Raw genomic sequence first — 18,822 nt, forward strand, 5'->3', positions numbered from 1 at the left:
CAGTTTGGAATACGGACAAGGATAATTGAGACGTTGTTCGAAAAAAACCTACATCAAACTATAGGAAATCGCGTTGGTTTTTAAAATATAATTATATTCATAGTGAAAATGTGATGTGCTTTATGTGCTGTGAAGTGAATTTTGAAGGGATAGAATTGTTTTAGCCCGAAATTGAGTGGAAAACAACGGCGTGAAGACAGATGAATCTGCTAGTAGCAATCGAGCAGTGCATCAAACCATCAGTTCAAAGGTAGGAAAATGCAAATAAAAGTGCTTTCTAATTTTATCTTTTAATAATTTGATTCTTGTGAATTAAAACATTACTCAAACAAAATCTTGAATAATATTGCAAACATTAAAGAATGTGTTCCATCCATTATTGTGTACATACGATGTGAGAAATTGTAAATAAATTGTTTTTTTATTTGGTTTATCGACGGTTGGGATTAATATACGGGCTGTTATTAATATGGGAACAGATACCCTACGTGCTCACTGCTGAAAAAAATCAGAAAAATATGAAACAAATTAAATTCCTTTCCATTGCTTTGTTTTTCGTGGGATGAATATCGGAGCTATGAGATCCAGTCCAGTCGAGTCCAGGAGCAGTAAATATATATGTGATTGTAATATATGCTTCAAAAAAATCTGGAATAATTCTTCTTTCTCTAAGTAGTCTTTCAAAATGAATTATAGGAGCAATCAATACTTGAATGTGTTTAAAATCGGTTAATCACTGTATCTTGCACATATTTGTTTATGAAATGATGCTATGGCAATTACATAGCAAAATATTGAAAACAACATTTTTCAAGTTAAATTGTGGGAAAATAATTAATAAGAAGCCTAAATGCGTTAATTTTTGATAAATTAAAAACCAAAAATATAAAGTGAAAAATTCAAATACCATACTGTTTCAAAATCTGAACAAAATCCACAGTACTTTCAAAGCATTGACAGTGCATCTAACACTATTTTGAGACCCAAGCATTTCATTTTAGTAAATTATTATGTCAAGTTATAAAGCAGCTTGTAATCTAAACGGAAAATAAGCATCATTAGGCTGATATTAACAAAATTATGTCTCCCCTTCGGATTTTTTGCTCAATAGTAATATTTTGAGGGGGCGACAATTTGTTTTTAAATAATTTTGAGAATTTTCAAAACAATCTTTGACAAATCCGAGGATTTTTTTGATTTTTTTAAATTAAAATACTTATTTTTTTATAATCCCCTGCATATGTAATATGTTTGGCCAAAATGAGATTTTTATATATTCTGAATCCTCGTCCAAAAATACATAGGTATTCTGGCAAAAAACACGAAAAAAAAGATTCAGGAACGTATGAAAAAAATGTTTGAGAAACTATATAATATGTGTACGCACTTTGCAGAGTAATTATGGAGTACTGTTTGCAATTTACACAGTGCCCCAGGGTGTTGAGTTTTGCCAAAAACTATTGATCTGTATCGAAGAAATCGAAAGATTCGGTGCCAATTTGTTCAAAAACAATTTTTATTGTTTTCTCGAAATTGTGTAAAATGGATATATAGGGGCAATGACGGCTTTGGCAGGTTTTGTTCTATTATTGTCAGGGGGGTTTTTTATGACTGATTATGCTCAAATTTGGCCCAAAAATATTCTTTGCATATCAAAGAATATTGTGTCCAAATTTCATGAAATTCGGTCGACAAAAACCCCCCTGCCAATAATAGAACAAAACCTGCCAAAGCCGTCTGTTCTCCTACATGTTCTCAAACAAATTATTCAAATAGAGGAGTACAATATGAATGTAAATATCAATCAAGTCACTGAGCAGTTTGAGTTTGAAAAACAATATTTTGGCTATAACTTTCAAGATTGTGGCAATCTAAATAATTTTCTATTCAAGCCAATGGAACAGTACCATCGAATCCAAATTATTGCAATATATCGGTAAAGGAAAAATATATTCTGGCCGTATGTTGTGAGCCCATAGTTCGATCAGACCCATTTTCAATAAGAAACAATAAAATAGGACTCCCCGTCAAAGGCAACTTGTTGCGAGTGAATACATTTAGGATAAGTGCCAGAAAAATTAATTAGTTTTTGAAATGCATTTTGCATATAAAAACCCAGATTAATCCACCTAGCGTTGCCGTGGTGCCTTTCTCGCATTTAGTTAAGACACCAACCTTATATGGGGTTTATATGGTCCGAAGTACAATTTTCTTCATAACTTTTAAATGCAATGACCGATCGTTATAAAATTCAATAGTGATCAACAAGGCTTTGTCCCCTGTCGAATGAAACTGCGAGAAAATCGGTTAAGGATTACTATAAGAAAAGTTGTCTAATGTTTTTTATAGCTTTTGTGCACACAAATACACACAATACACACATACATACACACGGGCTGCGAAATGGTGAGTTGACATCTGGGAAGGAGCGACCTACACAGCTCTGGTCCTCACAAGTTCCAATCTCACGCTTCCACGGGCCTTCCGATGACAATTGACCGCCAGCTAAGGGTTGCGTACTTAGCTAGTAGTACAGCCTGGGCACTGTTGTCCTTCTGACATCAGCTAGAGTGAGTGGGTGCAAACCAACGGGACCATCGTCCCTAACCCCTAATCCCAAGGCGTTAAGCGACCCGTGCCGAGGGGATGCATGGCCAGGGGGTGAAATAATGAGCTAGGCCTTTAACGGAGCCTGTAGGGTACCTGGGCACCCTCCACAGTAATTGTCCCTTACCGCGTCATGCTGGGCTCTGGCGTGGTGGACCTCTTTTCCCGCGCAACTCGAGGGACCAAAATGGAAAACCAAGTCAATTCTTCAACTAGTGGTAGTAGTGTAGGCGACAACCCCTTCGCAAGAGGTGGGTTGTTCAGGTCTCCGCCTAGGAGGCCAGAGGCAATAGTCGGCAGCTCAGTGCGCAGCGCCAGCGTGGGTCACTTAACCATCTCACAGAATCCGCCGGTAGAGGTTATAGACAGCCCATGGCTTGTGAAGGCGATGAACCGCATACGCAATGGGCTTTCAGCCTTCGAGGTGGCGACGGAACAGCTGGACGCCATCATCGACTTTGTGTCATCGAAGCATAATATCAGTAAGGAACTCAAGAGGAGATTGCTGAAACTTCGAAAGTCGATGCTGGACGCCAAGCTGGAGAGGGCGGTCGGAACGGCAAAGTGTAAACCCGTGAAATCCGTGGAGTCGAGGTCTACCCAGACTGGGGCCCAAGTATTTGCGGGCACGTCGCGGGTGACTGCTCCAACGGGGCAGACACAAAAAAGGAAGGAGACAGTCTCCCAGTCAGTCAGGGTAGAGGGGCTGGGAAGCTGAACCCCGGCCAGGTACCTCCAAAACCGGGGGAGGAAGGACCTGGAAAGGTCCGTCCACCCAGGAAAGACGGTGGTAAGGGGTTACGGCAGGCTGAGAGCTCTTAGCCGCACCAGACTAGGGAAATAGAGGGGGATGACGCCTCCTGGACCCTGGTCAAAAACAAGAGGAAACCGAAGACGTCAAGGGCCGAAAAGAAGGCCCAGGCGAATGAGGGTAGCAAGAAGTTTAGGGTAGGCGCCAATCGCTCCAGGGGCGATGCCCTAGTCATCAAAACGGACAAGGTTAAGTACTCGGACGTCTTAAAGGCGATGAGGAGTGACGTCAAGCTCGGTGAACTCGGCGCCGACGTACGTCGAATAAGACGTACCCGTATGGGCGAGATGATCCTCGAGCTGAAGCGGGCGTCTTGCAAAAGGGCGCCGCCTACAAGAAGTTGGCGGTGGAAGTCCTAGGCGAGACGGTCAAGGTGAGGGAACTCACGACGGAGGTGAATCTAAGGGTTAAAGACCTAGACGAGATCACCGAAGTCGAAGAGCTCGTCACGGCACTGCGGCGACAGTGTGAAGTGGAGACGCCCACCGCAGCCGTTCGGCTACGGAAAGGTCCGGTAGGGACACAGGAAGCATTGGTTCGGCTATCTGCAGCGGACGCCTCCAAGGTAGTCAAGTTAGGGAGCGTCAAGGTGGGATGGTCGGTATGCTCTGTGGGCATATACGAGCGACCCGAAGTTTGCTTCAAGTGTCTGGAACCGAAGCACAGGCAATGGGACTGCAAAGGCCCTGACAGAAGCAATCTCTGCCGACGCTGCGGATTGGAGGAACATAAGGCACAATGCTGCACGAACCCTCCCAATTGTTTGATTTGTTCCAGCAAAGCTGTGAACAGCAAGCACCCCATGGGGGGTTCGATGTGCCCGGCGTTTAAGCGTGCTGCAAAATCACAGTGCAGGTAACCCAGCTGGCTTGCTCGGCCTCACCCGAGTGTTTGGTGTGCGCAGGTTTAGAGGAAACGGCGGAACACGCGTTGTTCGTATGCTCACGTTTTCGCGCAATGCGTGACCACATGCTTGCCACATGTGGTCTGGACACTACCCCGGACAACCTAGTTCGGAGGATGTGTAAAGATGAAGTTGGCTGGAACGCCGTTTTATCGGCTATCGCCCAAATCGTCTCGGAGCTACACAGAAGGTGGCGCGTGGACTCAAGGATGGCTAGTTCAGGCGCAAATAAGAGGTGGTCCAAGGGATCGGAGTCGGCTTCATGGGTCATACCGGTGGTCATGCTCTGTGGTCGAACTCGATCCTTTTATCGAACAAGTGGCCGCGCGAAGAACAACATGGTATCGTCGCTTTCGCGGCGTTGGTCAACCGGGCGGGTTCCGAGCCCGAGGACGGAAAGGGGTCCTCGTCAAGGCTGGGGCAGGCGTAGGCACCGCGTCAGAAGTCCCTCTGTGTGTTGGCGAATATACCCTGTCGCAAAGAGGTCAATTTGGGGTGCACGCGGCATCATCATTCTTGATACCAGTCGTGCAGAGGGAAGCAGGCGCGAAGTCGACCCTTCCCACCTTCCGAGGACATAGGGCGTGTTAAGGCCACCTGGAAAGCCGGCAATGCGCTGACACGATACCATGGTGTTCTTCTAAAAAAGCGAGTCACGATGTTCGGTGCTGCAAGGTCACGCAGCTAACCTCGAGGGTGCGTTGTACACTGGCCCCCCTTTGAAGCATTACTTTCTGTTTGTACTGAAGGGACTATGGGCTTGGCGGCAATGGAAACGGTTTAGCGGGTCGGGGATGTAGTCCTGCCTCCCTCGTTTGCTGTTGGAGGTGATCCCTAACCCCGCACCTCCTGGACAACCCAGGATGTCTGTTGAGCAGATTCCCCCTCCATTGCTTTGGAAGAAAAAAACATACATACACACGGACAGACAGACATGTGCTCAGCTCGTCGAGCTGAGTCGATTGGTATATAATACTATGGGTCTCAGAGGCTTCTATAGAAAGTTCGTTTTCGGAGTGAAATGATAGCCTTTCGGTACAACTTAGTTGTACGAGAAAGGCAAAAATGTGTTTTGGCTATAATTTCTGACCCTCTGGTAAATTTTCATCAAGAACCAACGTGAAAAGACTCTGTTTCGAATGCAACTTGTTGCAAGCAAATCTATTCAGGATTATTACCAGAATAGTGAAATAGTTTTCTTTACAAGTATTGTGAATAAAAAAGTATATAAAGTATATATATAGCAGAGGCGCGGCCACGTTCCGAGACATGGGTAGGACAAAAACTTAATTAACAAATCTATAGCATACTTTTATGGAATTTCTGCGACTTTCCGGAGATTTTTTTGGACACTCTCAGAAAAGTTATAAAACTCCCTGTGATTATTAGGACAATCTTTACATTTCCAGTGTTTATAGAACATTTCTAAAAAACATGTCTTCAAACATTTTTACGAATTTCCAGAAGTGACTATGGATTCCTTACTATGTCTGAAACATGATTATGCATATGTACAACATGTGATAGATTTAGTTCGGAAAAGGTATTGGAGGGTAACCGCCCCTTCGGTGGGGTTTGATCCCACGACCCCAGTTCGCATGACAGGTGCTTTCCTACTAAGCTACGAAGAACCTCCGTCGTCCACCGCAGCTTAGCGGTACTGATGAAACTAAATTCCCAGCACCAGGTACCATCCGATCTCTCGTCTGTAAATTTTATAAAGTATTGGATGATTTCAAGCAATAATCATCAACTTCTAGGAATTCGAACATTAGAATTCATCAGAAATTTCACTATGATTTACCAGTAAAGCTTATGATCGTCCAAGAATCTTTAAGGAGTTCGGTACAATTTACGGGTTTTCAGAAATCTCAAGAACAGTGTTACTACGAACTTTAGACTTTTTTCTTTCTAACTTCTAAAATTTCTTGCAAACGTAGATATATTTGTGATTCCAACAAATTCCAATAAACTCTTAGAAGCTTTCAGAATCCGGATGTGATACAATCATCATGCACTGCCTCATATTCGCATGTTTCTGCGATTGTTCTCTCATATCCTTGTCTAGTTTTTTAACTTTTAGTGATGAGCTCAGCAGTCTAGTGACTACCGCTTCTGCCTTATAGACAGGAGATCCAGCGTAGACTACATGACTTTTCAAAGTGAATCCTTGATCTATATTCCTGTTCATCTACCTTACCGAGTTAACGGTCTCTAACAGCAATCATAACTACACACTATCCTTGCCTCTTCCAACTGACTGAAGCCGTAGGTAGTAAATAGCAACATTTATTAATTTAGCGCAATTTACACCAGTTCTAACCAGTCACGGATGACAAGTACGGTAAGTCTTAGCTAAGTGAAGCTAAGCCGTATCCTTGTGTAGATATTCAATTTTTGATTAATTAACAGCCAGCCTGTCAATTCTATTAAAATTTCCGAAATTCTCTGAGCCTCCCTGAACTAGCAGAAATAATTACATAATTCCAGAAAGTTTTCAACAATGTTATGGAAGAGCGGATACCGTTAGAATCTTCCAGACTTCTTGAAAATCTCAATACATTATTAGATACTTTTTGGAATGAAAAAAATTCCTCATAGACTCTGAGAAGCCTTTTGGAATAGATTTCTTTCTTACAATCCCTGAAAACCTCTACGATAGTCAGTTTAACATCTGATAAACTTTCAAACCTCTAATAAACTTTGGAAGATCTAAGCAATTGAAATAGTATTGATAGAATTAGATCTATTAGTTATCCATTTGGTACGTTCTTACCATAATCATGGGTAGGACAATGCTTCGAGTGTCCTACCCAGGTATTTTCATGCGTAGGACATGTCCTACTTGTCCCACCCACTCCCGGCGCCACTGATAGTATAAAAAAGTAAAATGTTGCAAATAAATCAGTTAAAGATAAGTGCCTGAAAAAAGGATAGACTTTTTCACTCATTTTTGTCTAAATAAAATGTATTTTGGACCTAACTTTCGACTTGGCCAAACAGTCTCCGTCGAATGCAATATGTTGCAAGTAAATCGGTTGAGGGTAAGTGTAAAAAAGTGAGCTAGACTTTTTTACATACTCTTCTATAAAAAAACCAGATTAATCCACCTACAGTGAGATTTTGACCCTTCCTTAGTCATAAGGAAATAATATTTTAAGACTCCAGAATTTAAAACGAGGTAAAACTACTCAACTTCCTACTGCGATTGAACGTGTAAAATGACAAATTTATTACCTACCGAAAGGCAGTTTTCATGGGTTGAGTGACAAGCGATGACAACAAAACGAATGATAACGCACTGTACGTCAAGCTGCCTATCTATCAGGCGCTCATCGGATTGAATAGCTATTGTAATATGGTTAGTAATTATCGTATTGTCTGTTTCCTTGGTAACAAAACGCGCCGACCATTTTTTAGGCACTTTCAAAATCGTCGCCAACATCTTTATTCTAAAATTATGTTAGTTTTATTAGTAAATAATGTCAATCTGCATTAAAAACAAGGCTCAATTTTGGGAAATAATGTGATTATTGAGTATATACAATTTTGTTCACAGTTGATTTGACAGATCTTATGGCCATTTCTGCTGGCGACGATTTTGGCGTCAATTTGTTTTGCGACGATTTCAAATCGTCGCGGCCGATAAGGTGGGAAATTGATAATATCACTGGTAGCATGTAAATTCGTAAATTCCAGAGACCTCGATATCAAGTAATCCAGAACTAGCTAAATCAGTCATTGATCTGAATCAAACTCAATAGCGTTCAATAATAGCATATATTTCGCTTTATGGATGCCTAATTTTGTAAAACTAATCTTGTTTAATACCTTAAAAATGAGTGAGATTTATATGATAGTAAATTCAAGAATATGCACACATACGCACACATACATGCATATAAGTGGTCTATTAGTGTCTCAAAACATGCACACATTTGCTATCTAGCTTCCACTGAAGAAATTTTTGAAATCCCTTTAAATTTTTACGTTTTGCCTTTCTCGTATACTAAGTATACGGTAAAGGCTATATGATCGCTCCAAAAACAAACTTTTTATAGAAGGCCCGGAGACCCATAGTGTTATATACCAATCGACTCAGTTCGACGAATTGAGGTGATGTCTGTCAATGTAATGTGTGTGTGTGTGTGTGTGTGTGTGTGTGTGTGTGTGTGTGTGTGTGTGTGTGTGTGTGTGTGTGTGTGTGTGTGTGTGTGCGCACAAAACGACGCAAAAAATGTCACTCATTTTTCGGGCACTTATCCTCAACCGATTTGCTCGCAACAAATTGCATTCGACGCAGTATACTTTCCCATTGTTTCCTATTGAAAATTGGCCAGGCCGGACTATGGGATTGGAAGTTATGGCCAAAATACAAATTTATACGTAAAAATCGCGTAAAAAATGTCACTCATTTTTCGGTTACTTATCCTCAACTGATTTGCTCGCAACAAATTGCATTCGACGCAAAATCCTTTCCCAGTGTTTCCTATTGAAAATTGGCCAGGTCGGACTATGGGATCGGAAATTATGGCCAAAATACAAATTTATACGTAAAAATCGCATAAAAAATGTCACTCGTTTTTCGGGCACTTATCCTCAACTGATTTGCTCGCAACAAATTGCATTCGACGCAGAATCCTTTCCCATTGTTTTCTATTGAAAATTGGCCAGGTCGAACTATGGGATTGGAAGTTATGGCCAAAATACAAATTTATACGTAAAAATCGCATAAAAAATGTCACTCGTTTTTCGGGCACTTATCCTCAACTGATTTGCTCGCAACAAATTGCATTCGACGCAGAATCCTTTCCCAGTGTTTCCTATTGAAAATTGGCCAGGTCGGACTATGGGATCGGAAGTTATGGCCAAAATACAAATTTATACGTAAATATCACAAAAAAAATGTCACCTATTTTTCACCTAACCTTTGATCGATTTACACGCAACAAGTTGCATTCGACGCAGATTCCTGCCCCATTGTTTCCTATTGAAAATTGGCCAGTTATGACTAAAATGCAAACTTTTACGAAAAAATCGCGTAAAGAATGTCACTTATTTTTAGGCATTTATCTTCAGATTATTTGCTCGCAACAAGTTGCATTCGACGCATAATACTGTCCCAATGTGTCCTATTGAACATTGGCCAGATCGAAATACGGGATCGGAAGTTATGGCCGAAACACAATTTTTGCCTTTTGTCTACAAAGTATACGAAAAGGCTATATGTTCGCTCCAAAACCAAACTTTTACAGAAGGCCTGAAGACCCATAGTGTTATATACCAATCGACTCAGCTCGATGAACTGAGATGATGTCTCTGTGTGTGTATGTATGTGTGTGCGGTGCGCGCACCAAAAGTGCGAAAAGTTTAGCTCACTTTTTTGGTACTTATCCTCAACCGATTTACTTGCAACAAATTCCATTCGACGTGGGATCCTGTCGTATTGTTTTATTTTATTTTATTTAGGGACACGGCAGGTATTTTCGTCTGTTCGTCATAGTCTCGAAAACCAATAAAAAATACGCTTTTCTGTAAAACTCATACGTACCAAATCGTAAGTTCAGGAGTAACGTTCTGCTATAGTGGAGTTCTAGCAAATGTACGTTCAATATACAACATCTGTCAAGTGGTTTATTGTAACCGTAAACAGTGCGGTGCGCCGGGGTCCAAAGCAATTGGGGATTGCGTAATCGGCGGCTAGGTGCGTGGAAGTTGATTTCCCGGAGCACGCTACTGCAGTCCATGTTATCACGGATCATGTCAAAAATATAAAGTCGTTGTAAATACGTTCGGCGTTTGGAGAGTGTTTGCAAGCCAATGAGCGTACATCTGTGCTCATACGGTGGCAGGTTATCGGGATTGGTCCATGGCAGCTGTCGTAATGCGAATCTGACGAAACGTTTCTGGATGCTTTCTATGCGTGATGCATGAATCGCATGGTAAGGAGCCCATATTTGAACTCCGTACTCAAGAATGCTTCGGACCAATGAGCAGTATAATGTTTTCAGAGCATAAACATCATCGAATTGTGCAGAGCTGCGGCGCAGGAAGCCAAGCATAGTGTTGGCTTTGGAGATTGTCTTTGCTCGTTGAACCGAAGCTTACTGTCCAAGGTAAGGCCAAGATCCTTTATGGAGTTAACTCTCATAAGCGGTGACTGGTCCATCGAATAGTCAAATCTGATTGGTGAGTGAACACGGGAAAAAGTATTGATTCTGCATTTGGTGGCGTTGGCTTGCATTCGGTTTATCTGACACCACGATGATAAGCGCACAATGTCGGCTTGAAGTGCACAGCAATCTAAAGCTGACTTCACGACTCGGTAAATTTTCAGGTCATCCGCAAAAAGCAGCTTGCACGAGTGTAGCTGATCGCAAACGTCGTTGATAAATAGCGCAAAAATTAAAGGTCCTAGGTGACATTTCTTGTGGAATGCCAGACGGAATCTCGAATTCATCGGAACTGGCGTCACGAACCTTGACGAAGGCTTTTCTTGAAGTCAAGTACGAATGAATCCAGTTGATCCAAGACGGTAGACCAAGACGGTTCAGTTTCAAAATAGCAAGATCATGCGGAACTTTATCAAATGCTTTCGAAAAGTCAATATACACAGCATCTACTTGTTGCCGCTTCTCGATGCATCCAATAACACTATTGGTGAAGCTCATCAAATTAGAGATCGTCGAACGTTTTTGCATGAATCCATGCTGAAATTCAGATATAACGGATTTAACGGCTGGATAAAGCTTGTCATGCAACAGTATTTCTAGTACTTTGGCCAAACAGTTCAGGATCGAAATGGGTCGATAATTTTCCACGCTATGTATGTTGCCGGATTTGAAGATCGGTGTAATTGATGCGTGCTTCCAGACATCAGGGAAAACGCAATCCGCGAGTGATCGGTTGAAAATTGTCAGGGCTGGTTTTCTATTGAAAATTTGGAAGATTGGACTATGGGCACAAAAATTATGGCCAAAATGCTTTATGTTATAAAAAAGCGCGTAAAAAAGTCTAGCTCATTTTTAATGCACTTACCCTCAATCGATTTACTCACAACAAATTGCATTGAACGCGGAATCCTATTCTATTATTTTCTATTGAAAATTGGCCAGCTTGGACTATTACCGTAAAAATTATGGCCAAAATACTTTTTGCCTTTCTTGTGCTACAAAGTTGTACCGAAAGGCTATAATTTCTCTCCGAAAACGAACTATCGGATGCTTCCACACTGATACACTTCCCTCCCTCTTCATACGGGAGTTTGGCAGGAGGGCGGTCATGAGATTTATATCATAACAAATATTGCCCTCCGCTCGCTTGATGGGAATGACATTTTCGTTTTCTTTTTGTGTAGTCAGAGCTTCAGTTTAACAAACATCCAAATGTGATATCCTTAAAATATATAACTGGGTGAAATAAAACAGGGGTATGTACATCAAAAAGATTGGAAAAGGAAAAAAAATGTAGAAATTCTTATTAGCATATTGTAGATCAAGTTGAAAACCGAACCGAGATCTCGCGTTTTCAACTGGATCTACAATATCTTTGCTTGAAATAATCAAATTTTCATAGAACGGACAAAGAAGTTTTTCTTTTTTACTGCTAGCTACTAGCTCATCTACTTTCAAGCAAACACATTTTACGAAGGTCGAGAAAGGCACCATCACCGCTAGGTGGATTAATCTGGGTTTTGGTACATGCTTTTATATGTACCTTGATTAAAATCGATTTCTCTTTTGAAACAAATCAGAAAAATAAGCATATTTCCGTATCATATCATTTGTTATAATTATATTTTCAATTTATAATGAGTTTGTTTTAAAAAACATATATTTTATTTCACAATTTTATAGATTTTTTTGATAGATTATTGCGTAACACCCCTGCGTAACGCATACAAAGTGAAATTATAGACACTTCCGAAGGAAGGGTCGAAAAAAGTATTTTGGTCATAACTTATAACACCGTCAGTGGGGGTGACATTGGGCCAAAATTGGGATATATTCTAAGAAAATGTTATAAAACTCGGGTAGTTAACCTTGTAATCAAGTTTTTATTAATATGGTACGATCTTGAACAATAAATTTACCACTGTGGGGAGAAAAAATAATGATTGAAGCAAATCTTCAAAATTATGCATAGTTCAAAATTGGCCTATTCTCACCCCTTAGAGGGGGTGACATTTTGCCAAATAAAATAAAGCGCTTTTTTGGAACACAACAGAGAAAAAAAACCATCTCACATTAGGTTTTCTATATGAAATAGGATTTGAGACAATATGGAAATAACATTTATGCTTATAATCAGATGTTTTCAGTACATCTTTAAATTATACACGATTTATTTTATATGAAAGTATTATTTTTCCAGAGGAATTATGCAATTTGTCTACAGTAAGGGAAAGGTGAGGGTTCAAAATTGCCAAATTTAGCGTTACGTTATTTGTGAACGAACCCATTCATTATCGTACCAAACAAAAGATATTTTAGTTACTAGATAAAGATTGTCGCTGTCGTCGCTGTCCAGAACATCTTTTGCTGGCGAGGATAGGGGAGCTAAATGTCAAAGGAGGAAAATCCATACGATTTGACAGGTATGTACCACACATGTTTCGGACAGCAGAACAAAGGGAACCGAAGCGACAATCTTTATCTAGTAACTAAAATATCTTTTTACCAAACCAGCACTACTATGAAAAGTTCATTCATTACATACGTATAATTATGTTGTCCCCTTCTTTACTACATCATGGTAAGAATTCGTCCATGAGATATGTAACGCTTATTGGAATAAAAGGATTAAGTATTTCGAAAAACATGATGGTTAATGAACAATATAGATTTAACACAAAACCCGTAATCTCAAGCTCATTCAGAAACCGTTAGGTGGCGAAGGCCGACGGAGGTCCTTCGTAGCTTAGTTGGTCAAAGCACCAGTCTAGCGTACTGCAGGGTCGTGGGTTCAAGTCCCATGGAAGGGAAAGTGGTTACCCCCAATACATTTTTCAAATCATTATCTTCCACATAATGTACATATTCACATATGAGTTTTCATAACATTGTAAATTAATGTTCAAGTTTAATCTCCGGAATTGGGTCCTAAAGCCCTACCTCGTTTATGGTTGCAAACGGTAGTGCATCGGTCAAGAATACTTGAACCACAGACAAACAGACATAACACTCGTAAAATTTCCATCGTTCACTGGTTTACTGGTTCATTTAAAAAATCATTAGTTGGCCAATCGATCACTCGTGGCGCGCGCATCGGATTTGCTCGAGTTTGACGTTTGCTCGCTACCGCCATCTGGTTCGTGATTTGCCCAACTAACCGAAATCAACAGATGTCGTTAGTGTTTGCACGACGATGATTTTGACGAGCAAATGTTCAATGTGTTATGTCTGTTTGTCTGTGCTTGAACCGATGTTATAAAAATTCTGGTAAAAGTCTAAATCAGTGAAAATAATATTTTTGTGTTTAAAACATTTTGAGGCAAATTTTGGCCTGTGCAACATTTCAGAACGAATCAACCATCATCCCAAAACGTCAGGCCCATATATTAACTGTCAAAGGTTGAGTCAAGTGCCCTGCGGTGTTTTGCTAGTGCGATTGAATCCGTACGTCAAACAAGACTGAAAATGTCGAGGAAGCATTTTTCATCTATTTTTAAATTTCAAATTAAACAATGTTCCTTTCGATTTTTGAGTCAAAAGAAAAACTGACGCGTTCAGGATGAACAACTTCGTCGTTCCCTGAAAGAAAATCGAATATCGATTCTTCATTTTAGGACCCAATTAACTTTGATTGAACTGATTTGAAATTCATTGACAGTGTATATTGTGAAAGGTTTAAAGATTACGTAGAAATGTGAACTTTCATACGAAAAAACATTGTGTTTTTATATACACGCAGAAAAAAGTATAACAGAATTTTATATTGTTTTGGCGGTAAAAAGAATTTATTTTTGTTTCCTAAATCAAGCCGTAATTGATATTTTTGAAACAATATGAAAACGTTTTAACGTTTTAAGTAACTAACAATAATAAAAAATATTATTATTTCAACAATATTTTTATTGTTGAATCAATCATAAGTGTAGTAAAAAATATCGATATATTATTGTTTTGATGTTGACTTTTATTGTATTAATGATGCATTATGAATCTAAAGAAAAGAAATAGAAACTTCTTTCAAATGCTTGATTTCTTACAATGCTAAATTTGTTTAATAAATATTGATGTTCACTAACATTTCATTTTATTTTATGGTATAATAACTCTCACCTCAAATTACATGACATCTTTGTATGTCATCTTTCCGAAAAAGGTCCACATTCTAGGATCAATAGTATGATGACGTCGCTACACTACTTAAAATCCACACATATTTATTGGCAAAAATCCATAGATTTAACTTATGATGTATATTAGCGCACACATAACCATTCTCCACGCGAACTACTAATAAAATATATATCCAAATAAACTTTATGTGTGATCTGGAATTAGCAATTATTTAATTTATGTGTGGTTCTATATCGATTATACTAGGGTGGAGCTATTGCAAACATTTATAACGGCGACACATATCTTATATAGATATTTTTGGCACTATAGTGTCTGGCAGAACTTTCGGATAAATCGCGGTTCCATCTTCTTCATGGTCTATTTCAGCATCGAATCGATTAGAGAATGCCAGATTGTTGTCTTTAGTTCCGCTCCAAAGCACCTCCAACATCGTCTCCTACGAATTCCTGTATTTTAGGTTCAGTTTTTTGTATTTGCAGAACGTCAGGCAGGATAATTTTCTTGGAAAATGGTCACCATGTAGATGGAGACTAAGTTGGCTAAATTCGCTTTGACGCAGCCGCGCTGTTGCCATCTAGCGGCGACGGACGTGTGCGTGAAATCACTGTTTTTCAACATGGTGAAGTATAGGAAGTATATTTTAAAATGCTTTTAAAATGTTGTTAACAGTGATATTTTGAAAACTTTTTAATACGTAGGATTAGAATTTTGAAAAACTACATGTTAGGCCCCTTATCTACACATGTTTTTTTAATCAAAATAATTCAACTTTCGTGTTACCTATATGAAAGTAAATTGAATTTCTAACCCAAAAAAGTGAACAATTTTAGGCTAAAATGTGTTTTAACGCTTTAATAAGCATTTTAAAATTGACGTCCTATATCCCTTGCTGGGTGAAATAAAAAAGCATCAGACGGCCCCCATTTTGTTTTCTCGCTTTCGTCAGGGCCAATACTTGAACACTTGATACTTGCAGCAGCTGTAGATTGTAATTAAAAATAGAATACACTTATTGGTTTATAAATAGTAAAACTATTTTAATGTATGGAAATCATACTTACCTGTAGTAATGTTTGTAATATGTATATAATTATTAGAATCAACTAGAATTACAAAGTAGATAAATACCTATACAGAGCAGCGAAGACGAATTTAAAAACTTGTTTTGTTTTTATTTGTCGAAGTGTAAAGCAAACGGACGTTACCTTGGGCGTTACTCAGTGTTCAACACCGTTACATAGGTTGTTGTCTGGGAAATATAACAATGACTGCAAGTTAAAATAAAACAAACTCTTTTTAAGTTAATAATAGATTTTATTGTTTTAACAATATCTATTATTGAATGGCGTATGTATATTGAAACAAATGGAATTTGAAATAGCATCCATATTATCTTTTATTGTGAAAACAATATTAATCCACGTAAAGTCAATTGATTAAATTTTCTTCTATTTCTTCTATTAAAAATTTTCTTCTATTTAAATATAACAATCGTTATTATTAGTTCAATGGTAACAATTTTCTGGCCGTGTACCAAAAAACTACGGAGGTGAAAATATATCAGGATTTGCGTGGCGTAAACAAAGGAATTTTCTTGAAAGAAAGTCTACTAAGTCCATTAGCGCAAAAATTGGCCATTTCATCACCCCTCCCCCTATCTTACAAGTTACCATTTATGTATGAATCCTCTAGAAAAATGTATGGATCGTCATACATCACGCAAACCCCTCCCATCTAAGCGTTGCGTTATTTATGGATGTTGCTTTTGATTGAAAATAATGAAAAATAATTAGATGGAATTGTGTTTTCAGACTATGTTGTAGATCAGAGTGTTTGTAATAAAGAGTGGCGACACTATCAGAATTGGAACAAAATTCATCTGTCATTCCCATACAAAATCGTGTTCCAAACGAGCAAGAGACCTGTCAAATGCGGCACATGTCGTCACTCTTAATTACATACACTCTGTTGTAGATGTAAAACAATACCTAATACAATTCAATAATTTCGCTTCAGCGCTTTGTTCGCTAAGTCCATTCTAACACCAAATGACTTCAGCTTATCCTTGGAAGGCGAACTTATGATAACTTTCTATTTCTGTCCCTTTTTTCATTGTTGTGGATCTTTACGTTTCGGAAGTAGTCTTATTTCGGCCGTAGATACGGGTTTGACTATAGATAGTAGAATCTATAGATGAGCGAAAGCATGGCTGGGTCGATTTTTTTGACCGTGCACACGCGCATATGACGTCACAGCCCTTAACATTTACATTGAAATCGTGACGTCATGCTCGTTTGGAGACACGTTTGACAGTTCGTTTGGAGACAGAGGATTTATCTTCGCTCATCTATATATTCCACTATCTATAGGTTTGACTAAGATTAACAATAGTTGGTCAGAATACCTGTCAAACTGATGCAGTGCTGCTAGTATATTTTTTTTTCATAACTACAAAAAATCAAAAACATACCCACCCCACGCGCACTATTACCCCACTCTACTCTACAAGTTGTTTCCATACACGGAATAATAATGGGCCAAACACAATTGATACGTTTGCGTGCGTTTTGACAGTTTTGCCATGGGAAAACTGTCAAAACGCACGCAAACGTATCCATTGTGTTTGGCCCATAAAAGTACCCAGCGTTGAGCTTTTTACTTATTTTTGAGTTATTTTTGCCTTTCTCGTATACAAAGTATACGTAAAGGCTATATATGTTCGCTCCAAAAATGAACTTTTTATAGGAGGCCCGGAGACCCATAGTGTTATATACCAATCGACTCAGTTCGACGAATTGAGGTGATGTCTGTGTGTGTGTGTGTGTGTTTTTTTTTCTTCCTAAACAATGGAGGGGGAATCTGCTCAACAGACATCCTGGGTTGACCAGGAAGTGCTGGGTTAGGGGCCACCTCCAATGAGGGAGGCAGGACTGCATCCCCGACCAGTGTTCAAATATTACGTAACGCAATAGGGGGTGGGGGGTTGTTAAATTTTTGTTACGATTTGTTACGCAAAATATGGGTGGTGGGTGTCCTTCTGAATATTGTTACGTGTAACAAATTATTTGCATAGCGAAAAAAAAATTAAAAATGTTAAAAAATGTTTATTTCCTTTAAAATAACGTAAAATATACAATGCATAATAATTTATAGTAACGTGTTTTAAATCCTACTAAAAACATTTTTTTTTTTCAAAAAACTATTTGTTACGCGTTACGCATAGGGGTGGGGGTAGTTCTGAAAATTGTTACAAATTGTTACGAGGGGGTGGGGGGTTCTCAAAAACAACGTTTTTCACGTTACGTAATATTTGAACAGACCCTAAACCGTTTCCATTGCCGCCAAGCCCATCGTCCCTTCGCTACAACCAGAAAGTAATGCTTCAAAGGGGGGCCAGTGCATAACGCACCCTCGAGGTTAGCTGCGTGTCCTTGCAGCATCGAACATCGTGACTCGCTTTTTTAGAAGAACACCATGGTATCGTGCCAGCGCATTGCCGGCTTTCCAGGTGGCCTTACCACGCCCTATGTCCTCGGAAGGTGGGCAGGGTCGACTTCGCGCCTGCTTCCCTCTGCACGACTGGTATCAAGAATGATGATGCCGCGTGCACCCCAAATTGACCTTTCTGCGATAGGGCCTATTCGCCAGCACACAGAGGGACTTGCCGACACGGTGCCTACGCCTGCCCCAGCCTTGACGAGGACCCCTTTCCGTCCTCGGGCTCGGAACCCGCCTGAGTTGACCGACGCCGCGAAAGCGACGATACCATGTTGTTTTCACGCGGCCACTTGTTCGATAAAAGGATCGAGTTCGACCACAGGGCACCGGTATGACCCATGAAGCCGACTCCGAACCCTTGGACCACCTCTTATTTGCGCCTGAACTAGCCATTCCTCGAGTCCGCGCGCCACCTTCTGTGTAGCTCCGAGACGATTTGGACGATAGCCGATAAAACGGCGTTCCAGCAAACTTCATCTTTACACATCCTCCGAACTAGGTTGTCCGGGGTAGTGTCCAGACCACATGTGGCAAGCATGTGGTCACGCATTGTGCGAAAACGCGGGCACACGAACAACACGTGTTCCGCCGTTTCCTCTAAACCAACGCACACCGGACACTCGGGCGAGGCCGAGTATCCGAACCGGTGTAGGTACTGTCTGAAGCAACCATGGCCTGTAAGGACCTGGGTCAGG

The sequence above is a fragment of the Armigeres subalbatus genome, chromosome 2, assembly GCF_024139115.2.
Source record: "Armigeres subalbatus isolate Guangzhou_Male chromosome 2, GZ_Asu_2, whole genome shotgun sequence".
Classification (NCBI taxonomy): Eukaryota; Metazoa; Arthropoda; class Insecta; order Diptera; family Culicidae; genus Armigeres; species Armigeres subalbatus.